This window comes from Elephas maximus, chromosome 3, assembly GCF_024166365.1.
Source record: "Elephas maximus indicus isolate mEleMax1 chromosome 3, mEleMax1 primary haplotype, whole genome shotgun sequence".
NCBI classification, from domain to species: Eukaryota; Metazoa; Chordata; class Mammalia; order Proboscidea; family Elephantidae; genus Elephas; species Elephas maximus.
Genome location: NC_064821.1, coordinates 8440254 through 8455814, shown reverse-complemented (window position 1 = coordinate 8455814; position 15561 = coordinate 8440254). Strand labels below are relative to the sequence as shown.

General features: G+C 55.9%; 1 protein-coding gene across 1 annotated transcript in view; it reads left to right on the top strand.

Moving 5' to 3' along the window:
* The first annotated feature begins 240 nt into the window (after window positions 1–240).
* The window catches only part of PTPRS (protein tyrosine phosphatase receptor type S), a 132575-nt gene continuing 117254 nt past the window's right edge, over window positions 241–15561 (top strand). The window contains exon 1 of the mRNA XM_049876488.1: window positions 241–371. The gene's annotated coding sequence lies outside the window, so the exon portion shown is untranslated. The remainder of the gene's footprint in view (window positions 372–15561) is intronic.

Sequence of the window (15561 nt, the reverse complement as noted above, 5' to 3'; positions counted from 1 at the left end):
GGCCCTTTAAACGCCTCCGGGCAACGCGCCCGCGCCGCGCCTCCTCATTGGCGGGGGGCGTGGCAGCGGTGCGGCTGCGCAGTGACGCGCGCCGGCCGGCCCCGCCCCGGCCCCGCCCCGGCCCCGCCCCCGGCCGGCGGCGGTGGCGGCGGCGCTGGCGGAAGGGATGACGTCACCGGCTGGGGGGGGCGCGCGAGCCGGCGCGAGGGGAGCGCGAGCCGCAGTGAGTGTCCTCGCGCCGCCCGCCCGGCAGCCCGGCCGGCGCGCGCACGCCGCGAGCCGCTGGCGCTCGGGCTCCGCTCGGATTCCATGCCACAGCCAGGATGTGAAGCGGGGCCGAGCCGGGGGAGCCCAGCCCAGCCAGCCTCCAGGTAAAGGAGCCCAAATGCATCCTTTCGGTGGCCAAAAAACCCCAAACGCGGGCGCTCCAGTGGGGGTCTCGCAGGCAGCAGAGTGGGCAGCGCGCCGGCTTTGTGCCGGGGAAGCCTGCACGGCCATTGTGCTCGGAGGCTGCTCGCTACAGCCGGCCGCCCGCCCCGCCGTGCCCGCACCGTGCACCCCTGTCTGCGCTGGGGCGGGCCGGGCCGCGGGCAGGTCTCGGCGCGGGGCTGGGGGTGCGCCCGCGGCGTGGGAGGGGGCTGGGCTGCAAGTGCCCCGAGCGCGGCGTTGGACGGTGCCCAGCGTAGCCGGCTGCACCAGCCGGGGTGCGGGCGGGGCAGAGCGCGGAGGGGGGCGCGTGTGTGCGGGGCGCGGGAGCTGGCCCGGCGGCGCGCGGCCGGGGTCCCCGGACGGCCTGTGGAGGCAGGGGGCGCTGTGTTGGCAGGGGGGGGCGCACTGGCGCCCCGGAGTAGAGACGAGTCCGGGACGGGTGGCTCGAGGTGGGACCGGCCGGGGTGCCCGGGGCGGCTGCTGCGCCCGCTACCTTTCTTCCTCCGGAGACCTTCGACTCAACCCTGCCGCCCCCCTGCGCCCTCGCGACCCCATTAATCCCTTGGGGGGCGCCCCTCCGGTATCCTGGCGTTGCCCCACCCTTCTACGGCCCCCCAGGCGGGGGGAGCCTCAGCCCCTGGCCCCAGGGACCCCGCCGGACAGGCTCACGCGCCAGGCACCCTAACCTCTCCTTGGAGCGGGGAGCGGGGGGGGGACATGGGGATGCCGCGAGAGGGGAAGCCACCCCTTGAGCAGCCAGCCCCGAGGACTCTGCACGCACCGGGAGCCCCCTCGAGGGGCTGGGGGAGGGGCGGTGACGTCATCCCGAGGCGGGGTCATCGGGACCAGTTTGAGGGGGCTCGGGGGAGGGGCGTGCCTTGAGGGACCCCCCCCCCGTTAGCGTCCCGGAGTCCAGGGCGCAAGGGTTCGTCCAGCCTGCGGCCAAGTTCACTGCTGTGTGTGGGAGTCTCTCCTAAATTTAGGTTCACCCCTTTAGCACCTCTTCCCGGCAAATCCTGGACCCCCCTTAAAAGCCCCCCAAATTGTGAAACTCCCTTTCGCCACTTTCTCTCCAAAATGCTCAATTCAGGGAACCCCTCACCAGCTGGAATCGTTTCTCAGCCACACTTCCCCAAATCTGAAACCTAGTTCCCCAGTGACCCCTTCCCCCAATCTCAGATTCTCCCTCAGTAGCGCCCCAGGTATGCAGCTTAGAGGAAACGTGTTCCTCAGCAACCTTTTCTTAAATTCAGCCATCCCCCAGGGACCCCATCCCCCAAACACACAGCACTCCCCAGCGCCTCCATCTGGGGGGTGCTGCCCCTCCACCCCCGGGCCCAGCTGGGATTCCCCCGCCCCCCCACCTCAATCTGGGGGAGTCCCCGTTCTGAGCATCCGGCCGCTCTGCCTTGGACCGAATCCCCAATCCCCGAAAGGCCAGCACTACCGCGCCAGTGGGGGTTCTGAGGTGTTTGGTCCCAGCTCGGCGCTAGGGACGCTGAGACATGGGGACAAAGCTGAAGGGTACCCAAGGATCCTAAGGACAGGGAACCATCCGGCCTGGGCCCTCAGCAGGCCCACCAGGCTTGGGCTGCTGGGGTTCCCGCCTCCTCTTGATGCCCCCATCGCTGTGGTCGTGGGGGCGAGGGCTCCTCTTTGTTCGGGGCACCCTCCGTTCCCCGTGGAGCCGCCTCGCGTCTGAGAGAAGGGAGCTCCAGCCAGCGTCCCTGCTTCTGTGAGGCCAGCTGCTGCTGCTGCCGCTGCTGGAGCTTTTATTAATGGGCGAGGGACTGGGTCGATTCCGCCATTTGCATAGCTCCCCTCCCCCTCACAGGGTCCCAGTTCCCTGTGCCCCCCTCCCCCTGCCAACCTTGCCTTCTGTCCCTTGGCTTCTCTTTTCTGCTGCTGCCAGCTGATACTCTGGCAGCCGAAGGCAGCCGGCTGGGGGCGTAGGCTGCCTGCCCCCTAAATCCCAGAGCCATGGGCTTGGGGCTGAGTCTTTGGCAGGACTCCCTGTGGTGCCCCCCTCAATGTCCTCTTTTGGACATCTCTCTGCCTGCTCTGTCTGCTAGTCTCCGAACTTCCCCTCCAGAAAACCTCATCCTGCCTGGTCCTGAGCCTGTGGGGCCACTTCACCATGACGGTGCACTCCTGCGTGGGGCCTGGGTCCCCCCAGCCCTCTGGGGGCCACCGCTAGCCACACTCAGTCACCCTGAGAGTTGGTAAATTGGGCTCAGGCAAACAAAACGTCGCAGGAGATCCAGCTTGGCTGGTGAGCTCATGGTCTCTTCTGTACCTGCCACCCTGCCCGATGACATCGGCCCTGGGGGGACGGGGGCTGGTGCTGTCATGCCAGTGGCCGTCCCAAGGGATGGTGGCCCTGTCCCCTCTCCACCTCCTGCGGGAGGTGGTGATGGGGAGTTTGGTTGGCGGGTGTGGCATTGGAAGGCACTGCTGGGCTGGCTCCCGGCGGGAGAGGGGGACTTCTTCTCCCCAGGGTCCCTCGACAGCCCCTGATCCCGTGTGCAGTAGACACAGAGAGGGGACACTCAAATCCGGGTCCCTGCCTGCTGCCTGCATGGAAATAATCATCCCTTGGCCATATTTCCTCATCGTTTCCATCTTTGAACGTCTGAACACCTTTCTTCCCTGCCTCCCAGGGGGCTGCGGGTGGCTGCCCATGTCAGTGGACCCCACCTGGGGACATGAGGGGGTCTTTGTCCCCCAATGCTGGGGGACATGTAGACACGGGAGCAATGGAAGGGGAGGAAGCTTCGTGGCTATCAGGGAATTCAATAGTATTATCTGGGTGGACCGTTCTGGAATCATCCCTCCCCACCTGTTTTGTTCCTTTTTCGCTTGCACAAAGGGTGGGTACCCCAGAGCTGGGACTGGTGGAGGAGACACATCTACCTACGCTCAGCCAACGGCTGGCCAGGCAGTGCCTCAGCTTCCCCTTTTGCTTCCTGGTCCAGCAGTGGCAGTACATTTTACAGGTGTTTGAGCACAGCGCACACCTTCCCTGCCAGGCACGGAGAGACCTGTGGCTTTGCTGATTGTCCCAGTGCCGGCGTGCCCCAGCCACAGTTAGTGAGGTGGCCAGGGAGGGATGGGCAGAGATGTTAGGGCTCTGAGGAGCGTGGCATTTCCACCCGGTGGCCCCATGTTCACCTGCTTCCCGTGAGTGTAGCCGCCGCCACGCACGGGGGAGAGGGGGAGCACCGGAGAGAGGAAAACCCTAAAAATAAAGAAAGATATTTATAAACCCAGCGGGTTTGGGGGATAATTGACAAAGCTTAATGTTTTCCGCCTAGAGCATTGCTCCCCCCCCCGCCCCGCCACCGCATTAGGCACCATGTGCGGAATCTGTCGGAGTGAGGGGAAGATGCCTGGGTTGTATGCAGGGCTCCGCGGGTACTGTGCCAGTTCCCCCTCCCTTCTGGGGGTCTCAGGGTGCTGGAGGGAGGTGGGGCCTAGGGCGGGGTCATTGAGACACCCCTGGGTTTTTGTCTGCATCTAGGGCAGCATCCTGGTACACTGGTGGGTGGACACCCCATTTCTCGGAGTTTGGGCAGGAGGCTACCTCTCTCGGGCGAAGCTGGTGCAATCTGCCCTTGGCTCCGTCCTTCCCTGCGGCAAATGGTGCCTGGGTGGGGTATGTTAAGAGCCCCAGCCCCTTACCAGGCAGGGTGGCTCAGCCCCCAGTGGGGACAAGAGGGGGTGACCAGATTAAGTCATAGCTTCTGCACCCGTGCAGCAACCATGTGCCAAGATGCTAAAAACCTGCCGCAGGTACGCTGGCAAAGTCACACCACTGCTGATGTTGGATGTTGGGGGGACCGAGGGCGAGAGGGTGATTACTTTTTTAAAAATTGTGGTCAAATATATGTAACAGGACGTTTGCCATTTCAACCATTTTTTACATGCACCATTCAGTGGCATTAATTATGTCCCCGTGTTGTACACCCGTCACAGCTTTCAGTTTCCAAACATTTCCCATCGCCTTTAACAGAAACTCAGCACCCCCTTAAGCAGTCACTCTCATTCCCTGCCTCCCCCAACCCCAGCCCCTGGTGTGTGCCATCGTTTGGACTCATAGCGACCCTACAGGACAGAGTAGAACTGCCCCACAGGTTTCCCAGGCTGCAGTCTTTACAGGAGCAGATTGCCACGTCTTTCTCCTGCGGAGCCGCCGGTGGGTTAAAACTGTTGACATTGCAGTTAGTGGTCGAGTGCTTAGCCATTGTGCCACCCTGGTAACCACTAATCAGCTGTGGCCTCTACGCGTTTGCCTAGTCTAGATATTTCCTACAAGTGGCATCGTACCATGTTGGTCTTTCTTTTTCTGCCTGACTTCTTTCACTAGCGTAATGTTTTCAGGGTTCATCCACGTCTTAGCATATGTCAGGGCTTCATTTCTCTTTATGGCTGAGTAATATTCCATCACATGGACGGGCCACGTTTTGTGCATCCGTTCATCTGTTTGTTGACGGACGCTTGTGTTGTGTCTGCGTTTTTTGGCTGTTGTGAACGGTGCTGCAGTGAACGTCGGTGTACACGCATCTGCCTGGGTCCCTGCTTTCAAGTCGTTCACATGTACACCTGGGAGTGGAATTGCCGGGTCAGATCTACCTGGACTTTTTGAGGGAAAGGGCAATTACTGTTAAAACTGTCTATATTAATTTTTTTTTTATTCTTGTCTTTTCACCTTACCTCGTCTAGAACCAGAAAGTCGCTGGTTTGTGGGGGGAGGGGGGAGGAAGGTACTAGAAAGAGGTTGATCCTTTTAGAAGGAGAACCTCGGACGTTCTGAGTCAGGGAACAGGGATCCCGGCCACCCCCGCCCCCACTGCCCCGGACACCAGGAGACGGGGGGAGGAAGTGAGAATGAAGGAATCTCAGAGCAGGAAAAAGGAGCTCTGGTGTCACAGTGGTTAAGCACTTGGCTGCTGTCCGGAAGGCTGAGGTTCAAACCCACCCTGCGGCTCCTCGGGGAAGCAGACCTGGTGACCTGCTCCCAGAAAGATGACAGCCTAGAAAACACCATGGGGCAGTTCTCCATCACATGGTGTCCTTATGAGTCAGAATCAACTTGGTGGCCCCCAACAACAGAGCAGGCCTTGTTCTGAGAGAGGGCAGACCCCAGCCCAAAGACACACGGGAAGGAGGCGACACCCACGTCCCCCTAACCCTGTGGTCTAGGTTCTCACAGCCCTCTGGTGTTCCAGAAGTTCAAGGGTGCTGAGTATGATACATCAGATTTTTTTCTCCTTTTTCTTTAAGGAAAGAAAAGACAGCCAAAAAAAAAGAAGCCCAGCGTACTGTTTCTGCGGGTCCCTGGCTGATATCTCAGAAGCATCGAGGGAGGGGGTGTGCGTGGGGAATATGAAAAATCAATTGGCTTTACACTTCTAGAAGGTGAAAATTAACGAGCGGGTGGGAATGACTCACGGACAGACACTCGACTTTCCTGGAGCTTTATTTCTGTCTCTGTTTTTCCTCTCCTCCTTGGAGCTGGCGGCCCTCGGCCTGGCCAGGCTGGACCCGGGAGCTGCTATTCCCGTCTGGTTGTGGAAGCTCTCGTCAGCTCCCCCACTTCCAGGCCCCCTTCAGAGCCCCACCGCAGCCCGAGGGATGCCAAACCTGAAAATAAACCCCTGGGGGTTTGTCCGGCATCCCTGCTGCCCCCGATTCCCAAGGATCTGACCCTGACGGGGGCTCTGGGGTTTCTGAGTCAGGGTCACCCACTGGATGTCGTAAGTGGGGCTAAATCACGGCTGTCCCCTTTGTCTGGTATGTCTTTTATGTATCTGCGTGGGCCTGGTGGCTTTTGAGTTTTTTGATCCTTGCTGGAGTCCCTGGATGATGCATATGGTTAGGCGCTGGACTTCTAGCCGAAAGGTTGGCAGTTCAAACCCACCCAGAGGTGCATCAGTAGACAGGCCCAGTGATCTTCCAAAAAATCACAGCCGTGAAAACTCTCCGGAGCACAGTTCTGCTCTGCACATACGGGGCTGCCCTGAGTCGGAATCAGCTTGATAGGAACTAGCATCAGTAAAGCCAGCTCCTTGTAGGATGACCAAACGTCAGTGGCCCTGCCTGGGGAACTGAAAATCCCAGCATTTATCCTGGTTTTTCCCTCTTTCCCTCCCTGTGTGACCTCTCCTCTGCCCCTTAGCCTCTCTGTGGGAGAGCTTCCAGGCTAACAAAATGAGGTTACCCCCCCTCCGGCTTTGGGGTCAGAGTCCTGACTTTAGCCACCCACCCTGGTTGGGCTGTGCAAATGTGGGCAGGTGGCTTGACTTCTCTGTTCCTTCATCTCTAAAATCAGGGCAGTTGCAGCCCGCCGGGTAGCAAGCCATGACATGAGATGGAAACGCCTCCCGTGGGGTCTCGGCATGTTCTTTGCCACCCACGTTCGTCCTGTGTTGCTCGGTTCAGGACTTCTCACAGAAAGCAGGCTCCATTCCAGCGGCCTGGGACCCTCGGATGGAGGGGGGGGCTGGCCAGAGAGGGGGTGGGAGGACGCTCCATTGTCACGCTGTTGTTCGGGTAATTGAGTGTTGGTGGAAATTCAGGGGTTCTGGGGAAGCGTGTTCGGCGTGTCTGTGTGTGTATAATTTAATGCTGCTTATAATTAACCCCCATGAGCAGCAAATGAGGGGATGTCGGGGATAATAATAGCTGCCCCAACTTACTGGGATTTGGCGCCCCGTGCCAGGCCCTGTGCTGAGTAAGCGTGTTAGAAGCATCCTAGTTGCCTTTCCACCTTTGCTTCTTCGTGCAGTGCCATTACCGGTCCTGGAGAGAGGGAAACTGAGGCACAGAGTGGGACTTCACTGGTCCAAGGTCACACAGTCAATAAGGGACAGAGCCGGGCTTCTTACGCAGGGCCATCTGATGACCTTAGGGAGGTCATTTGGATGATAGGTCCCCTGTTGGGGACATTCCAGAGATGGGTACAGAGATTCTTGGAACCCGCATGCCTTCCTTGAGTGCTGGACTGAGGCTGCCAAGTGTTCAAATCCTCGCTCAGGCACTCACTGGCTGTGTGCCCTGGGGCAAGTCGTACAACCCCTCTGTGCCTCTGTTTTCGCACCTGTGAAATGGAGAGAGCAATAGTAGCCGTTGTGCAGGGTTGGTGGTGGAATTAAATGAGCTAATACGTGTCCAGAGCTTACTCTGATGGCACCCGGGACAAAGATGCTGCTGCTGTCCTTATCATTTCTGATGGTGGCAGGAAGACAGCCTTGATGTGCAGAGGAACCTGCCCGTCAGGGGCTCCCCCAGCCCCGGGGTGGGTTCACCACAGGACCCAGGTCAGCATGTCAGATGACTCAGCAGCTGCAAACTGGGGTGTTCCCTGTCACTGGCTACCTAATCGAGGCTGCACCACCTCCGAGCGAGAGCTGAGCTGTCGCAGGCCAGGCGGGCGGGTGGGTAGACTTGGTGAGTGCAGAGAAGGAGGTTGGGGGCAGTCCGGGGCTGTGACGGTAGCCCAACTGAGGGACACCTGGAAGCGGAATCTATTTCCATACTTGGTGCGCAAGCGTTCATTCATTCATCAATTAATTAACTCACTCAATTAGTTTTTGTTAAATATCAGCTGCCAAGGAACTCAGGAGCCAGGCTCTGCTCTCAAATCCCAGCTCTGCCACTCGTGAGCTGGCGAGCCCTGGGCAAGTGGATGGAGCCTCTCCGGGTCTCAATCTCCTGATCTGTAAAATGGGTACATATGACCGTTTCTCACGCATGACAGGGTTAGTGTGTGGAAGATACGGATTTATATATGCCTGGCCTACAGGAAGCCTTAGATGAGTTTCTTTTCATTTTTAATAAAGACATAAAAATAAGATGCTGGGGTACAGCAATCAACAAGGCAGGCCAAGTCCTTGGTCCCTTCGACATTGCTGTCTGCCAGAGGAGACAGTGAACACGTGAATTTTTGTTAGTTCCGACTCATGGTGACCCCACGTGTGCTGAGTAGAATTGTGCTCTAAGGGTTTTCAAGCTGTGACCTTTTAGAGGTAGATTGCCAGGCCTTTCTTCCGAGGTACTTCTGGGTGGATTCGAACTGCCAACCTTTTGACTACTAGTGGAGTATTTAACCGTTTGCACCACCCAGGGACTCCTCAAACATGTAAGTACTCAAGGAAAATATTTTGGCTCTGGCAAGAATGACAGGTGGCTCCCAGCAGTGCCCCTGGTTGCTGTTTGAGGGAATAGGGAGGGCCTTTCTGAGGAGGTGACTTTTGAGTTGAGACCTGAAGGGTGAGGACAGAGATGAACGGCAGTGGGAATGGCAAGTGCAAAGGGCGTGTGTGTCGGGGGAGATCTGCTTCTGCAGAGCCGGAGGCGAGGTGGGGGTGAGTCACCTGAGGGCAGACAACATGGGCCCAAAGTTTAGGAGTGCCAGTTGCATCTTTAACATTTGCAGACAGAATTTACCAAAAGCCTCCCAGCCCTTGGGTGCCAGCGTCAGCACTGACAGAAACCTCAGCGCTCAGGAAACACCCCATGAAAAAGACGTCCGGTCATGGGCCAGAAAGGGAGAGGGACTTGGCCAGAGCTACACAGCCATGCCCACCTACCTGCTGGGTTGGGCACAGGAAGGCAGGCAGGGTTCCCTGACAGCAGCTCGGAGGGAGAACTGAGGCAAGAAGAAGCAGGTGGCAGAAATACCACTTTTGAACCCCTACACCCTCAGGGCCAGGCAGGTAGCCCAAGGGGAAAGGTATGGGTGGGTCAGATCCCCAGCCCTCCTGGCAGCCCCAAATAGCTCCGTGGGCAGATCTGCCTGTTTTTCCAAGTAAAATCCGAAGTCTAGATTTGATATAAAATCACCCTATTTTAATGTTGTCGGGTGCTGTCAAGTTGATTCTGATTCAGAGTGACCCTGTGTGACAGCATAGAACTGCCCCATGGGGTTTCCTAGGCTGTAGCCTTTACAGAAGCGGATCACCAGGTTTTTCTCCCTGAGCAGCCAGCCACTGGTGGGTTCGAACCGCCAACCTTTTGGTTAGCAGCCCAGTGTTTAACTATTTTACCACCAGGGCCCCTACCCTGTTTTACGTCCTTGGACTTTTTTCCCCCTTAGAATACTGTTGGATGAAGATCCACACCCTCTTGGGCTAGACCCCCTTCCCTGCCGTTTGTAGTTGTGCGACCTCAGGTACCTCACTTGCTGCCGAGCCTCATTTTCCTGGACTATAGAATGGGTTCAAGAATCACAGCTGCCTCGCCGGGTTGTTTGGCGGCACTGGTGTAAGAACTCACGGGAAGGACTGAGGTCGGGGCCTGGGCCAGCGTCTGCACTCGATAAATGCTGGCTCTTATTATATTAATATTGGCCTTAACGACAAACTTGACTTAAATTAAATGCTGCGCCGAAGGAAGCTGGCTCATCCCACGGGGCAGGGCTGTGAGTTATCTGCTGGCTGCAGGACCTGCTTCTCACTCCCTCGTTCTTGCCAAAATATACCTGTTTGTTCTCGGGGCCAGGACACCTGGCGGGATGGTTTTGCCCTGCAGGAGACATTTGGCAATGCCTGGGGACATTGTCCTTGAGTGGTGCAAATGGTTAAGTGCTATTAACTGAAAGGTTGGTGGGTCAAACCTACTAAAAGTGCCTCAGAAGAAAGGCCTGGCGATCTGTGTCTGAAAGGTCACAGCCTCGAAAACCCCATGGAGCACAGTTCTACTCTACACACACGGGGTCACTATGAGTTGGAATTGACTCAGTGACAACTAACGACAACAGGGGACATTGTCATAACTGAGTGGGGTACTACTGACATCGACGGGGTGGAGGCCAGGGATGCTGCTCTACACCCTACAGGACGGCCCCCCACACCTGAGAATGACCCAGCCCCAAATGTTAGTAGTGCCAAGGTTTAGAACACCTGGTTTATGCCCCAGACCTGTGCCAGCAAGAGAAACCAGGCGGGGCGGGACGTCAGCGTGTTCTTGCACAAGCCCCCAATCTCCTTACAGACCCCGACATCCCCCAAGGCCACAGCGCCAAGATTACTAACAGGTCCCCGCCGCATGCCCGGCCTGACCCCACCACCCAATCGATTATTGGAAGTGACTGATTGTCCCTGTCTGGCTGATTCTGGAAGGCGTGAGTAGCTGGGCCTCTGGCAACAGTGTCAGCTTCTCTCCCTGAGCCCAGCCAGGGCTGCCAGGGGCCGGGACTTTTACTCTCAGTCCTGCCTGGCTCAGGGAGCCCACATACGAGCTCCCCCACTCCCCGGGGAAAGACCCACACCACACTCTGGAGGCCTGAGAGCCGCAGGTTCGAACCCCGACACAGGCTCTCCCCAGCTGTGAGGCAAACCCATTATTCCCTTCCCCCGAGCCTCGGTTTTCTCATCTGTGAAATGGGGATGAATCTTTCCTGCCACGTCATTGGGGACTAAATGGTGTCATGTCGATCCAGTGCCAGGTGCACATTAGCGGTAGACACGTGTCCTCCCCTCAGCCCCCCATCTTCATGAACAATTGGGGGGGCTAGAAATGGAGCTGGAAAGCTGCAATTCCCTGCAGAACTGCTGTGGAGGGGGAATAGCCCACCCAGGCGGCGAGACCCCCGTAACAACGGCAGCTGGTGTCACAGTCCGTGCTGTGTGCCTGCACTGGGCTGTGTCCCCGCACTCTGTCATTTTACCGTTAGAATAACCCTATGACGCAGCAGTTGAGACGAGCCAGCTCTCACCCCTCCTGCAGGTGGAGAAACTGAGGCACAGGGAGACAAGAAATGGGAACGACCAAAGCCTTTTCCCCAGGGCCGCCTGTTCCCCTGCAGGCCAATGGAGGTGTCGTTGCTGTTTGCCGAGGCTGCATCGGGGTCCGAGGTGTGTGGCTGCGCTTGGTTTAATGCTCCGTCAGTGCCGTCTCGAATTCCTAGGGCTTTAAAATTTTTTTTACTTAATCGTGGTAAAAATATATATCACGTAAGTGCCGTTTTAATCATTTATGAGCGTACGATTCAGTGACATTAATTACGTTCACAACGTCATGCATTCCTCATCACTGTCCATTTCCAAATGTTTTTCGTCACCCCAGGCAGAAGCTCAGTACCCATTTATGTTGGCTCCCCATTCCTCCCTCTGCCCTGCCTCTTGTAACCACTAATAAACTTTGGTCGCCATGCATTTGCCTATTCTAGATATTTCATGCAAGTAGGGTCACATAGGAAACCCTGGTGGCATAGTGGTTAAGTGCTATGGCTGCTAACCAAAGGGTCCGCAGTTCAAATCCACCAGGCGCTCCTTGGAAACTCTATGGGGCAGTTCTACTCTGTCCTATAGGGTCGCTATGAGTCAGAATCGACCCGACGGCAGTGGGTGTGTGTGGGTGTGAGGATCACAAATTTGTCCTTTCGAGTCTGGCTTCTCTCAGCATAACGTTTTCAGGGTTGACCCATGTCATAGCATGTATCAGAACTTCATTTCCCCTTATGGCTGGGTAATATTCCATTGTGTGAATGGACCCCATTTTGTTTATCCAGTCATATGCTGATGGACACTTGGGTTGCCCCCAATGGCCCTTAAAAAAAAAAGACTTTATTTTTTGGAGCAGTGTTAGGTTTACAGAAAAACTGAGCAGAAAGTACACATACCCGCCTTTTCCCCCTGCACATGGCTTCTCTTATTATGAACCTCTTACTTGGGTGGTATATTTGTTACAACTGATGAATCAATATTGATACATTGTTATTAACTAAGACTCATTGTTTACATAAGGTCCCTGGGTGGGATAAACGGTTTGTACTATTTGCGCTCACTTGACAACTACTAACCTAAAGGTTGGCAGATTGAACCCACCCAACAGTGCTGTGGAACAAAGGCCTGGCCAATCTGCTGCCAGAAAGATTTCAGCCAAGAAAACCCTATGGAGCAGTTCTACTCTGATACACACGGGGTCACCAGAAGTTGGAATCAACTCGATGGCAACAGGTTTGATTTTTGGGTTTTATAGTTTATACTAGGGTTTACTCTTTGTGTTGTACGGTCCTGTGGGTTTCGACAAACGCATAATGTCATGTGTCCGCCGTGACAGTATCATGTGGAATCGTTTCACTGCCCTAAAAATGCCCTGCGCTCCCCCTGTTTATCCCTCCCCTGAGCCCCTGGCAAACACTGGTCTTTTCACTGTCTCTGTAGTGTTGCCTTTTCTAGAATGTACTATGTAGTTGGCAGCATACGGTGTGTAGCTTTTTCGGGCTAGCCCACCGCCCCGTTTTGTGTTCAAGTCCTCAGAGGAACTTAGGACCTGTCTGCCTCACTCTCCATACTCCTCCCCCTACCCAGCCTGCCTGGCCCTCGCAACCGCCGGCCGCCCAGCTCCAGCCTCGCGATTAGACGGGTAGATGGCTAGGAAAGCAGTCGGCAAGTGGCTAATGCCCCTTTGTCCTGCTCTGATAATGTTTAGAACAGGTGACATCGCAGGAGAGGCACCTCGATGGCCACCCTCATGGCGCAGCTCACTCTGCCCTGTGCAGGGTGGCCAGGAGGTGCTGTGTGACCTTGGTCACTCGCTCGCCCTCTCTGAGCTTTTGCATGCCCAAAGCATGTGGCACAGGAACAGTGATGGTAGCTGCCAAGAACAGTGTGTCTGAGGGGTTGACCTCGAGCTGGGGGTCTGAGGATGGGTGTTGGGGAGTCAGGAAACCCTGAAATGGTCTGTGAGATTTCCTGTCTCCGGGAAAGAAGCTCAGAGGCCCAAAGGAGCCAGGGACTCAAAAAGGCAGGAGTGGGCTGGCCAGGTATTTTTTTTTTTTAATTATAATTTTTTTTTTTTTTAACTTTTATTGAGCTTCAAGTGAACGTTTACAAATCAAGTCAGTCTCTCACGCAAAAACCCATATACACCTTGCTACACACTCCCAGTTACTCTCCCCCTAATGAGACAGCCCGCTCTCTCCTTCCACTCTCTCTCTTCATATCCATTTCGCCAGCTTCTAACCCCTTCCACCCTCTCATCTCCCCTCCAGGCAGGAGATGCCAACATAGTCTCAAGTGTCTACCTGATCCAAGAAGCTCACTCCTCACCAGCATCCCTCTCCAATCCGTTGTCCAGTCTAATCCATGTCTGAAGAGTTGGCTTTGGGAATTGTTCCTGTCCTGGGGCAACAGAAGGTCTGGAGGCCATGACCACCGGGGTTCTTCTAGTCTCAGTCAGACCATTAAGTCTAGTCTTATGAGAATTTGGGGTCTGCATCCCACTGCTCTCCTGCTCCCTCAGGGGTTCTCTGTTGTGTTCCCTGTCAGGGCAGTCATTCGTTGTAGCCGGGCACCATCTACTTCTTCTGGTCTCGGAGTGATGTAGTCTCTGGTTCATGTGGCCCTTTCTGTCTCTTGGGCTCGTAATCACCTCGTGTCCTTGGTGTTCTTCATTCTCCTTTGATACATGTGGGTTGAGACCAATTGATGCATCTTAGATGGCTGCTGATTAGCGTTTAAGACCCCAGACGCCACTCTTCAAAGTGGGATGCAGAATGTTTTCTTAACAGATTTTATTATGCTAATTGACTTAGATGTCCCATGAAACCATGGTCCCCAGACCCCTGCCCCTGCTACACTGCGGGCCAGGTATTTTAAGACACAGCCAGCCCCAATGTTCATTTGATACCTGTCGTGCGACGGCTTGCTTTTCTATGCCCTTTCTCTCACGGTCTTTTAACCCCGGTACCACCAAGAAAGAAAACCTAGGAGGAGAATGCGTTCTTTGGATCTGGGATCTCATCTCTGAGAACCACCTAGACCCAGGAGACAGAGAGCTGTGACACCAGAGACAGCGAGAGTTGGTGAGAAGCAGTGGCAGAGAAATGGCCGCAGCAGAGGCAGCAGAACCGGAAGACTGGTAGGAGATGGCACAGTGGGCTTCCTGGCCCACAGAGCAAGAGAGTGGAGCGCCTTTGGGCTGAGGGTTACTGGTGGAGTGTGGTGCCTCTGGGCACTTATCGGTGGAGCTAAGAAGCTTTGCAACACTTGCCCAAGCAGGTCAGAGGCCGGGGTGGCCCAGGAGTCCTGTGGGTCTGAGAGGCCTGCCTGTGGGCGTGGCCAAGAAGCTGTCCTGACTGAAGAACTGTATCCTGAGTCGACCCTGATCCTGAATTGTAACCTGTTACTTCCCTAATAAACCCCTGAATTGTGAGTATCGTCTGTGAGTTGTATGTGGTCATTAACAACGATTATCGAACCCAACAGAGAAGAAGAGAGTGCTGTGGGAAGGGACTGATAAAAAGGTTGGAGAGAGGAGGTGTGTCTGACCTCTTCTTCATAGGAATCACCCCTAGGCTATGGATGTTGATTTTGATTCTCCTTCGCCCTTACGAGGTTAGAGGAGGCCAGACGCCCCCCAACCATGGTGCCATTTTTACACCATCACATTTGTTGGCCAGAAAGGTGGAGTTACCAGGGTGCCCCCTAGGGTCAAATTTAACATCTGAAGAACCTAGATTTAGTCTTGGCTCAGCCTCACTCTCAGTGTGACCCTGAGGCAGTGGTGTCTCCTGCTGGGGCCTCAGTTTTCCTCATCTGTAAAATGGACGTAAGGCCCTCTCTTGGGTGTTTGGAAGGACCGGTACCAAGTTTGCGTGGAAAGTGCTGGCATGTCACAGGCCCCCAACACCTGCCATTGCTAAAACACCTCACGGTACAGTATGATGATGGTCAGTGCCTCCTAGGAGAAAGATTAGGGCCCTGCACTGGAGGCTCCAGGGGGTAGAAGGCTTGGGGTGTTGGGGAGTGGTGGACTCAAGTTTGACTTTCCCTAAAGTGGCTGAGTCATGCCTGGAGCCTTCCCGCTGCTGGTCCGAGAGCAGGCTGGCAGGGGCTTGGTGGTGGCAAGCCCCAGGCAGATGAAACCACAGGCCAGGCCGATACATTAGATCGATGTTGATAGGCGGTTGGGCTGGGACCACCTGAGCCACAGTGGGGAAACTGAGTCATGAGAGGTGACCTTTGTTGTCTGGACTGAGGGCATCCTGCTGGCCACACCTCAGTCTGTGGACTCCCCATCCAGTGCTCAGGGACCACCTGACCTGTGTTGGAGAAAATGAGTCACAGCAGATGCAGGGGGTCACTTCTGACCTTTGAGGTCTGAGCGGAGGTCACTCTGCTGGTC